We start from the raw sequence: 11,563 nt of genomic DNA, 5'->3' as shown, positions 1-11,563 counted from the left end.
ACAAAGATTGAAGAATGCGTGCTTAGCTTGGGCTCGACCCACCACCAGCCACCAGCAGCCTCGACCCACCACCAGCCACCAGCAGCCTCGAGCAACCACCAGCAGCAGCCGCAACCCACCACCAGCCACCAACAGCCTCGACCCACCACCACCAGCAGCCTCGACCCACGACCCCCCAAACGCAGCTTCAATTAATAGCCAAATTAAAAAAAAATTGAATATGAAAGGAGTGGTGGTGGTGGCCGGAATCTGAAGAAGTGAGAAGAGAGGTGAGGACGAGGGAGACAGAGAGGAGGAGTAAGGGCGGGAGACAGAGAGGAGGAGTGAAGTGAGAACGAAGAAGTGAAGAAGAAGTGAAGTGCGCTGCTGAAATTTCGGAGGGAGGAGAAGAAAAGGGTATATCCCGCTTTTTTTTTTTTAAATGGCCAGCGGTTTGGCCTTGAACCGCTTGCCAATTTAACTAATGGTAAGCAGTTCAAGGCCAAACCACTGGCCATTAGTTAAAAGGGAAGCGGTTCGCGCCAAAACCGCTGGCCATTACACTTCCCTCTTTTTTTTATTTTTTATTAATCTAATGGGAAGCGGATTTTGTAAACCGCTTGCCTATAATCGCTTCCCATCACATTTATTCTACTAGTGAAAATAAATAATCAAACTAGTAATAAATCAACAAGTGGCAAGCTCATTAGAGAGGTTAGGTGAGGACCATTTGGAGGAGGGGGGGACCAAACTTGATCCCCACTTCCTCTCCAAAAACCGGCCAACTCAACCCTCAAGATTCCTCTTACAATGCGCCACATGGCACTACACTTGGGCACCAAGGCACCCAAGGTGGGCTGCCATGTGCGGCTGCCAGCAGGCCCAGCACAAGCGTGCGGGCTGCTTGGCGCTACTAGCTAGCAAGCCCAACACGGCTTGTGCACTCGGCCAACAAGCTGCGCATCAAGGATGCGGGCTACTGTTGAGTGTCGATACTCCTTGCGCGCGTTGGCCAGCGCTGCTAACATTGGTGCGCTAGCATTGGTGCGCTACCACGCACCAGCTAGCCTAGGCTCGGCTTGGTGCGAATGCTATCCACCATGCTATACCAAATGCCCCTAGAACTCGGTTTGCTCGGGGCATTCCGATGCTAGGGGTATTTTGGTCTTGTTGATTTATTATTTTCGTGTCTCGTCTTTTATTATTTTGACTCGACTTCCGACGCTCGGTTTCGATGCTCTAAGCTCGAATTTCCGACTTCTAAATATTTAATACTCGGGGGACGAATTAATTTCTTTCGAATTAATTCGTCGAGTCGGTTCTTATATTTGCTAGGGTGTGACCCGAAGGGTTCAGTCAAGATTAAGCTGTAATATTAATTATACATTAATATTACTGATCGGAAGCGGCCTCCACCCAGGCATTTCGATCACTTGACCTTGCTGAATATATTAGCTTTCTAATAATTCTTAACCCGCTATCAGAATAATACACTTGTTCTAAGGACACTATTCCTTTCAATCTCCCACTTGTCCTTCTGGACAAGTGAGCATTTAATGTATCGCCTTTATCCTATGTCTCTTCATGTCTTCTTCATGAATTATAAGGTAAGATTTTTTCGTCATCCTTATTACGTCCAGAAGTGTTTCTCGATTTCAAGTCCGACAATCAATAAACAGATGATTTCTAAAATCCATCTGAGCACGACCATGCATTTTTACAGTCTCTCTCTACGAGAGGCCTTGTATACAACAAAGACATCTTCCCTATTTTAGTAGGGGTACATTCCCTGTCTTGTAATGTAGCTCCTCTTACAGAGGGGACTTAGCCGCCCGAGTGTTGTCGTTATAATCCACTATTACGGCAGACGTTTGACAACATCAAAACGGACTAGTACTCAAACAAGAGAACTCACAATACTCATGGTCAAGGAAATAGGTTCCGATAGCCATAATGAGAAGTATACTTTATGACAATTTTTAATCTCTTAAAGTATTCTCATAGGTCGATCCAGTATGGTTCTAAACCAATACCTGTGCAAATGATTTATGACAGTTATGTCCTCGTAGCACAAGAAATAGTGCTATAAATCAAACTACACACTAATCTCAATTGGTCATTAATTGTCCATTGTTTAAATGACCTCGATTATGGACAATTTTCGATTATAATTTTCAATGTTCACTTAATAGGTGTTTCCTTATCAAGACTGGTCTTGTTACCGTATTTGAATATTCCAAGAATTGAATGGACTCATTATTTAATCCTAAACCACAATTAAATAGCAAACGGAGTAATAAAATATTGCATGAATTTATATTACTCCAAAACTTGAATGATTTTTCTTAGTGTCTTACATTAAATGTTCAAAAATTTAACTAAGACACTAAACAGAGAAATCAAAGCAAGTCTCCTACATGCCTGATTCCCATTGCCTCAACGTGCTTGTTGTGCTTCACTTGAGGCAAAGGTTTATTAAGTGGATCGGCTACGTTGTCATCGGTTCCAACTTTGCAAATTCTGATTTCACCTTCTCATTTCCATTCTCGAATCATGTGAAACCGCCGTTTGACATGTTTAACTTTCTGATGTTCCCTCGGCTATCTGGCCAGAGCAATAGCTCCATTGGTGTCACAATAGATGGCTATTGGACCCATTATAGAGGGTATAACATCAAGCTCACCAATGAACTTACGAATCCAAACAACCTCCTTAGCCGCTTAAGCAGCTGCTAAGTATTCGGCTTCAGTTGTAGAATCTGCAGTTGTACTCTACTTGGCACTCTTCCAACTAAACGCTCCTCCATTTAGACAGAACACATATCCATAATGCGATTTGAAATCGTCTATGTCTGTCTCGAATCTTGCGTCAGTATAACCTTCCACAACTAATTCCTCTGAACCACCATACACCAGGAATTTATCCTTGTTCCTTTTCAGGTACTTTAGGATATTCTTGGCCGCAGTCTAATGGGCCTCTCTTGGATCTGATTGGTAACGGCTCATAGCACTCAAGGCATACGATACATCTAGCCTAGTACATATCATTGCATACATGATCGATCCAATACGCGAAGCATATGGAATCTGATTCATTCTTACCCGCTCATCAGGTGTCTGTGGACACTGCTTCTTGCTTAAGGTTATGCCATGAGACATTAGCAGGTTACCTCTCTTGGCCTCCTCCATGCTAAATTGAGCAAGTACCTTATCAATATAAGTACTTTAACTCAATCCAATCATCCTTTTTGATCTATCCCTATAGATCTTGATACCTAGTACGTACTAAGCCTCTCCTAAGTCTTTCATTGAGAAGCACTTTCCATGCCAGGCCTTTACATACTCTAACAACGGGATGCTGTTTCTAATAAGCAATATGTCATTGACATATAAGACTAGGAAGGCGATGTCACTCCCACTAACCTTCTTGTAAATACAAGATTCATCTGGATTCTTGATAAAACCAAACTTACCGATGGCTTCATCGAATCGCAGATTCAAACTTCTGCTTGCTTGCTTTATTCCATAAATGGACTTCTTAAGCTTACAAACCTTCTCAGCATTGTTTTGGTCGATAAAACCTTCAGGCTGTGTCATACACACAGTTTCTTCCAAAATACCATTGAGGAAGGCGGTTTTGACGTCCATCTACCATATTTCATAATTGTAATATGCAGCAATCGCTAGGAGGATCAGAACAGATTTAAGCATCGCGACTGGTGAAAAGGTTTCATCGTAATCAATATCATGAACTTGTCTGTAACCTTTTGCCACCAATATAGCTTTGTAAATGAATACATTTCCATCTTTGTCGGTTTTCATATTGAAAATCCACTTACATCCGATAGGTGTATAACCTTCGGGTAAGTCAATCAAGTCCCAGCCTTGATTTTCAAACATAGAATCCATTTTAGATCTCATGGCCTCTTGCCATTTAGCAGAGTCGGTGCTTGCCATCGCTTGCTTGTAGGTTGCCGGTTTATCTCCATATATAATCAGGATGTTCTGATTCTCGGTTAGTACTAAACCAAGATATCTATCAGGTTGAGATCTCGGCCTCTGAGACCTACGTAGGGTAATGGATTGAGCATTTGCATTGTCGGTTTGACTTTGCACATTTTGATCATTTTGACCTGCGTCAACAGATGTTGTTTGAGCACTTTGACTGTCATTCTGATTTTATTGCTCATCCTCACAAACTTCGTCAAGTTCGATTTTCCTCCCACTTGTCATTTTGGAAAGGTGTTCCTTCTCCAAGAAGACACCATCATGAGCAACAAACTAACACTTTGTTCTCCGATTTGTTATAGAAGTAATACCCTTTGGTTTCTTTTGGGTAGCCCACAAAGTAAACCTTGTCAGATTTGGGATGAAGCTTGTCAGAAATCAATTTCTTGACATATGCTTCCCATCCCCATATCTTTAGAAAAGACAACCTAGGAGGTTTCTTCTTCTATAATTCATATGGAGTTTTTTCTACAGCTTTTAATGGTGCACGGTTCAGTGTTAGTGACGCAGTTAGAAGTGCGTGTCCCCATAAAGAGATAGGAAGATCACTAAGACCCATTGTTTTCTCCTTTCAGATACTCTGTTCCATTGTGGAGTTCCTAGAGGTGTCAATTCTGAAAGTATACCCATTTCTTTCAGATGGTCATCAAATTCTTGTCTCAAGTATTCACCACCTCGATCCGATCGAAGGGCTTTGATTTTCTTGCCAAGTTGATTTTCAACTTCACTCTGAAATTCTTTGAACTTTTCAAACTATTCAGATTTATGCGACATTAGTTAGACATAACCATAACTACTATAGTCATCTGTGAATGTGATAAAATATCGGTGTCCATTTCTTGTGGTGGAGCTCATTGGTCCACATACATCAGTGTGTATTAGACCTAATAAGTCTCATGCCCTTTCTCCCAACTTGGAGAATGGCTGTTTTAATCATCTTGCCTAATAAACATCCCTCGCAATTCTCAAACAATTCTAAATCGAAAGAGTCAAGAACACCTTCCTGTAGAAGTTTCTTGATGCGTTTGATGTTAATGTGGCCAAGACGACAATGCCACAAGTAAGTCTGATTTGACTCCATGGTCTTAGCTCTTTTGGTAGTATTATTCACATTATAAACTTGTTTGCCTAAATCAAGCACATAAAGACCATTTTCAGAATATGCAATACCATATAAAACATTATCGAGATAAAACGAACATTCATTGTCCTTTTCTCGAAATTCAAAACCCTTGGTGTCCAACGCCGAAATTGAAATGATGTTTTTGCTTGGTAATGTTAGGAACATAATAAACATTATCTAGCTCCAAAACTAGCCTGGTGGGCAAAGACAAATTGAGAGTTTCTACGAATACGGCACCAATTCTGGCTCCATTGCCGACCCGGAGTTCAACCTCTCCCTTCTCTAACCTTCTAGCGTTCCTTAGTCCCTGAGAATTGGAACAAAGGTGTGAGCCACATCCGGTATCTAATACCCATGATGCTAAGATAGTGAAGTTAAAGTTTATGACGTATATACCTGATTCAGAAGTAACAGTTCCGTTCTTCTTATCTTCCTTGAACTTGAGGCAATCTCTCTTCCAATGTCCCTTCTTCTTACAGTAGAAACATTCGGAATTAGATTTAGAAGACGCTACCTTCTTTTCTTTGTTATCCTTGGTAGCTTTAGACTTAGGCGGAAAGGTTTTCTTCCTACCCTTCCCCTTAAAGCCTTTCTTCTTCTTGCCCGAGAATTTGAACGGCTTGCCCTTTTTAATCATGAGCATATCATGCTTCCCCTCATCCTTGAGCGTTTTCTCTGCTTGCTTCAACATACCATGAAGCTCGGTGAGGGTTTTCTCCATGCTTTGCATGTTATAGTTCATCTTAACTAATTATAGCCTTTGTGCAGCGAGTGGAGAATGATGACAATTGCCATCTCGGTTGAATACCCCGCATCAAGCCTTCCCATGTTCTCAAACAATCCTATCATTTTGAGTAAATGTGGGCTGACTGGCTCTCCTTTCTGAAGCTTGCTCTCAAGGATTTGCCTGTGGGTTTCAAACCTTTCAGTTCGGGCCTGCTCTTGGAATATATTCTGCAGTTCAGAAATGATCCCAAAAGCTGTCTCCTTTTCAAAGAATGTATTTTGAAGCTCGGGAGACATCGTGGCCAACATGATGCATTTGACATCTCGATTGGCACTTTGCCATCGATTTAGGGCAGCCTGAGTCACCTCCTCATTGGGAGCCTCGGGCATTTCCTCATCAAGGACATATTCCTTTTGCTCTTGCATGAGAACAATTCGCAAGTTCCTTTGCCAATCAAGAAAATTTGGCCCACTCAACTTCTCCTTGTCGAGAATTGAGCGTAACGAGAATTGGTTGTTTAAGTTATTTGAAGACATGATTCTACAATTGAAATAATTTGAAATGAAAAACCATTCATAATACTTAAATAAGATTGAATTCATGCATTTTAATCAAACTTTTTTAAAACGTCTTATTCACACATTTAAAAGTTGTCCCCATTTAGGGTGAGAATAAGTCAATTCCAAGATCCTAAGAAACAAAGAGTGGTTAAGCATGCTTTGGCTTGTCTTAACACTAAATCTCTTATGGTAAGCAACACTTTGCTAATGGCTCCAAGCCACTCTTGGTTGAATAAATCGTCGCATCTAATGCTCTCTCAACAATTTATTCACTTTGCCACGACATGTTAGGACTCCATCACTCATATTGTTGAGTACAACCAAAACCAAGTTGCATACCCGGTATGCCTTACGTTCCTTGGAGAAGTAGTGATGCCTCGCTTTGGCGTAGCCCACCACTATCCTCGTTCGGTTGGTAAGTGTTCTTTTGGAATGGCAAATTTTACTCAATATTTAGGGACCTACGGTTTCTATGTTGGTTAATTTAAGTGAACTAAATTAATCATCACAACATTCGAAATCCTAAACATGCATCTAACATATAATTCATATACATAAACATATATATATCGAAAAACATAAATAGAGATGCATTTGGCAACTAACATGACCCCTTGAGATCTTCAAATCTTCAAAAGGTCTTTATTTGCAACTTCATGGTTTCGTCTTCCAAGACTTGACCAAAATAAATGCAACTACTAGTATCTACGATTAGGACTAATCTAAATATTAAGGTACAAAAATACTCAACGGTTCGAAGACCGTATTTAGATTTACAAAAATACATCACGGATCACAGTCCGTATTTTCTATCCGAATCGGGCCCCACTAATTGTCATTTCATAAAACCTATGAGGGAATATACATTCCATTCATCCATTCACTATCTGTGAATGGCCCATGCATTTTACAACGATAAACAAGTAACAAAGCTTAAACACGCGAGAACTAGTAACTAATCTAGGTGGTTAATCTAATTAACACGCCTAATTAAAACTAGTCAAAGTTGTTTTAACCGATTATGAAAATAATAAATGAAGCTCCCACTAAATTCCGCATCCAACTTATTTAATCCAATTAATTAAGTCGGTAAACCCAAATATTTGCCAAAATTAAATTTTGCAAATGTCGATAAAAAAACTGAGGGCTAGCCTCCAAAATTTTAATTAAATAAACAAAATAATTAAAATGACAATTTAAGCAAAAAATAAATAGTCCAAAATGTCTAAATGCCTAGCACTAAGACATGGAGTGCTCACACCCCGCACAACCGTTTGATGCTCAATGAACGTGGGAGTGGGCCCGATGTCGCTAAGCGTTACACCGCCCACATCAGCGAACTTTCACGCATCAATAACATGGCCCTTGATGGCCATGATTTACGAACTCATTGCACTACATTGCTTTGCAAGCAACGTCTACGCATATTACCCATATTTTGCAACGCACTAATAAACTCTTAAAATAGCATTGCCTTAAAATAAATAAAACGGCAAAATTGCAAAATAATGGCCCAAAATACATGTGCACCATGCCCGCATTTACCACGGCATAGCCCCGGCACATGACGGATGCACAAGTACAAAACACGATGCACGTGCACCATCACCCGCTCCACAACAGCCCTCATAGCACGCACCACATCAAGCACGCACGCACGCACAAGCCATGACAGCGTGTTGCTGCTGCTGTGCTGCTGCTTGCGGCTGTGCGCACAAGCCACAACAGTGGCTGCTCGTAACTCCATGGCAGCCCCTTGGCAGCCACATGCAGGCTGCTATGCAGCCCAGCTAGCCAGGGGTGCTTCCGCCTTGGTTTTGCGTGCCATAGCCTCAGGATTTGATCCCAAATTTTGTGTGAATTTATAATTAATTCTAAATTAATTTTAGATCTAATTCAATGAGCAAAATTGATAATTTAAACAAGTCTAACTTAAAATAAAATTTTCAAAGTGCATCTAACTAATATAATTCCCAAGAACCATTCTTTAATTAAATTGGTTTAACTTGGTGCAACAAAATAAATAAGGCATTTTCTCATTATTAATTTAATCAATTTAAATTAATCTTGAGATTTTTGACAAAATAAGAGGGAGTTGGAAAAATATGAACTTTAATGTTCAAATGAAAAATCCAACTACTAACATTTGTGAATCCTTGAAAAATTATATCTTCCAATATGAAGATAAACAAATTTCTATCGCAAAGTTTGAAACTTTATGTTTCCAATCAACCAAAAATGATTAAAACAACAAAGTTCAACATAAAATTCATGGAATTTAGTAGCTTTTAAAGTTTCAATCACTTAACATAATTAAAGATTGAATCTTTATCACTTTAGAAGCCTCAAAAAAAAAGTTCCCACACTTAATGAAATTAATTTGCAATTATGTAAAAAATAAAACCAAGCTTTCAAACACAAATTACCACCAAGTAATCATGCCTATAGAGGTTTAAAATTGCATATAAAATATGTATTGAACCAATTACATAACCACCATAAATATGCAATTAATTTTCAAGGTTAGAAAGACTTAAAATTTTTCGTCAAAACGAAAAATCCCTCCAAAAGTGCATTTTTGATCGTTTTTTTGGCTAAAAACCGAGGCCTTAAAGGGGAAAACCATTTCCCGAACGCCTTTTCCACCCAAAATTCATTATTGATGGGACGAAATCTGGGTTCGGGAGCTAAAGACAGCTCTAATACGAGGTTAAAATAGATAAAACGAGCTACTAATCTAATTATCAACTTAATACCAGAAATTAAGCCATAAAACACCTTGAAAAATATTAGTATTTTAAAAATAAACGAGCGAGGCTCCGATACCGCTGTTGGGGTTTTCTGAGTCTGACTTACTGCGGAAACAAACCCAAAAACAAGACCGCACTCGCAATAAATAAAACCATAAACATAATTAAATTAATCACAAGAATAAGATAAAACGATTACCTTTGGAGCGTGCTTCGCCCAACCGAAAGGGGCTCTTACTTCGAAAGCAAGCCTCAAAATTACGACGACCTCCAACGATTGTCCACCCACAACTCGACCATCAAAAACGGTCCAATGCCTTGGGGTTAGCAAGGCCCGACCAAAACCCGAGTAATTAATGAGTTCAAAGGTTTTCACAATGGTGATGCCTTTTTCAACTCTTACTCAAGTGCTTTTCCCAATACCCCAACTTGGGTATTTATAGCGAAAATCTAGAGAGTGAAAAGCTCTCCCATCAATGTGGGAGAATTTGATTTTCCCATTTTATTTTAAAGCTAAAATAAAATTAATAATCAAACTAGTAATAAATCAACAAGTGGCAAGTTCATGTGAGAGGTTAGGTGAGGTCCATTTGGACGAGGGGGGACCAAACTTGCTCCCCACTCCCTCTCCCCAAACTGGCCAACACAACACTTCACACACCTCTCACCATGCGCCACATGGCACCCATTCTTGGGCATCAAGGCACCCAAGGTGGGCTGCCTTGTCCATGGTTGCCTTGCCCAGCAGGCCCACACAAGCGTGCGGGCTGCTAGCACTGCCAGCCAGCAAGACCAGTATGCTTGTGCAGGCTGCTTGCGCTCTCAGCTAGCGAGCCACACACTAAGGATGCGGGCTGCTAATAAGAGCTGCTACTGGCCTTGCACCTTGGCCCAGCATTGCTAGTGTAGACACCCAATTTTGGCTCCCCAAAACCAAACCCAGTGATGAGTACCTTTTGCGTCGAATCATAATCGAATGAAGTGAAAGTGTGGAAAGTTTAGTGTTGCGGAATTTCTTTTCTTTTCTCTCTGTTTTTGAAAACTTATTTTGAGAAAACAGCCAATCCAGTTTGGTTTGTCCATGATATGGGTCCAATAGTAGTATAGTTTGATGGGGCTTGACAAGAGCTTTCCAACGATATATTATAAGCCCAATTCCGATGAATATTGAGGAAGTTATGGCCAATTTACTAAACTGGGCCCTTTTTGAGCCTTATATGCGGCCCAATGATCTAGGGGAGGGCCTAATATAGATTTATCATTCCTAATGCAAATAGGAATGGTTTTAGTCTTCTAGATTCTTCTAGAAGGTTCTTTTCATTCCTAATTCAATTAGCATTGATAAATTGACTTTTGTTGACTTTTCAGAGTTTTAATTAAAATCAAAGAGCATTTTTGAGGAAAATACGATTTTATCCTCCTGTACGGAAATTTTTATTTGATTTTAAGAAAACGCGTGATTTTCTTAATCAGCGTCAAACGCCTGCTGTAGCGCCTGGCGCTACGCTTGGCGCCAGTCGCTAGTTTTGGCGCCTGGCACCAATGGCTAGCGTTGGCGCTAGTTCATTTTTACGTGCGCCAGACTTTGTTTTAATATTTTGTCTTTTTGGCTGATTATCTTTATAAATAACGTCGTTAAAACTCCGTTTCAATTCACCAACTCTCATCAAGATTCTCTTAATTACTCTCTCTCTCTTTTTCTAAACTAGCTTTTCTCAAATACAAAATTCCGCATTCATTAGATCTAGAAACACCTAGCCATATTCGAAGTTGCCTTCGCCCTAGACGTGAAAGGTTTAATTTCTGAGGGTTTGGTCCCTAATCTCCATTTCCATTAATTAATTTAATTGTTTTGATTATTTTTTTCCTTAAAGTTATTAACGTGTGTATTTTGTTATTAGAAAGAGGTACGAGGCGTATTATTAGGGCAGGTTCAATCTCTTTTAGGTTGGATTTTTACCTTCATCCCCGAACTACCAGTCATGGTTCAAGACCTTATGGAGTTGAAGATCTCTTGGATCGTTAAGGGGTGTAACCTTCACCTCGTGAACGGTTTACATTTCCTAAAACTTGTTGGCGACTCTTTTGCTCTATCTTCTTCCCTTTTGGACACCACCGTACTTTAGTGTATGATCACAATGGGGTTCAAGCTAGGGGATTAACGCTTGAAATATTCCCTACAGTTTTTGGCGACTCCACAGGGGAGGATTTCTATTTTAATTCTTGAATTTGTTTCGGCAATGATTTATAATGAGTGGATGAGACTCAAAACGTTCTAAGTATTTCATGTGCGTAATTTTGATTAACATTATTGTCATATGCATAAAAAAGATCTCATTGGAAAGACCATCCGTAATGAGTTAAAAACATAGGATTTTACACGTAGGAAATTTGAGAAATATCTTTTACAACTAGGA

This window comes from Chenopodium album, chromosome 6, assembly GCF_948465745.1.
Source record: "Chenopodium album chromosome 6, dcCheAlbu1.1, whole genome shotgun sequence".
Lineage (NCBI taxonomy): Eukaryota > Viridiplantae > Streptophyta > Magnoliopsida > Caryophyllales > Amaranthaceae > Chenopodium > Chenopodium album.
The sequence above is the reverse complement of the archived record's forward strand: the minus strand, read 5'-3'. Positions refer to the sequence as shown.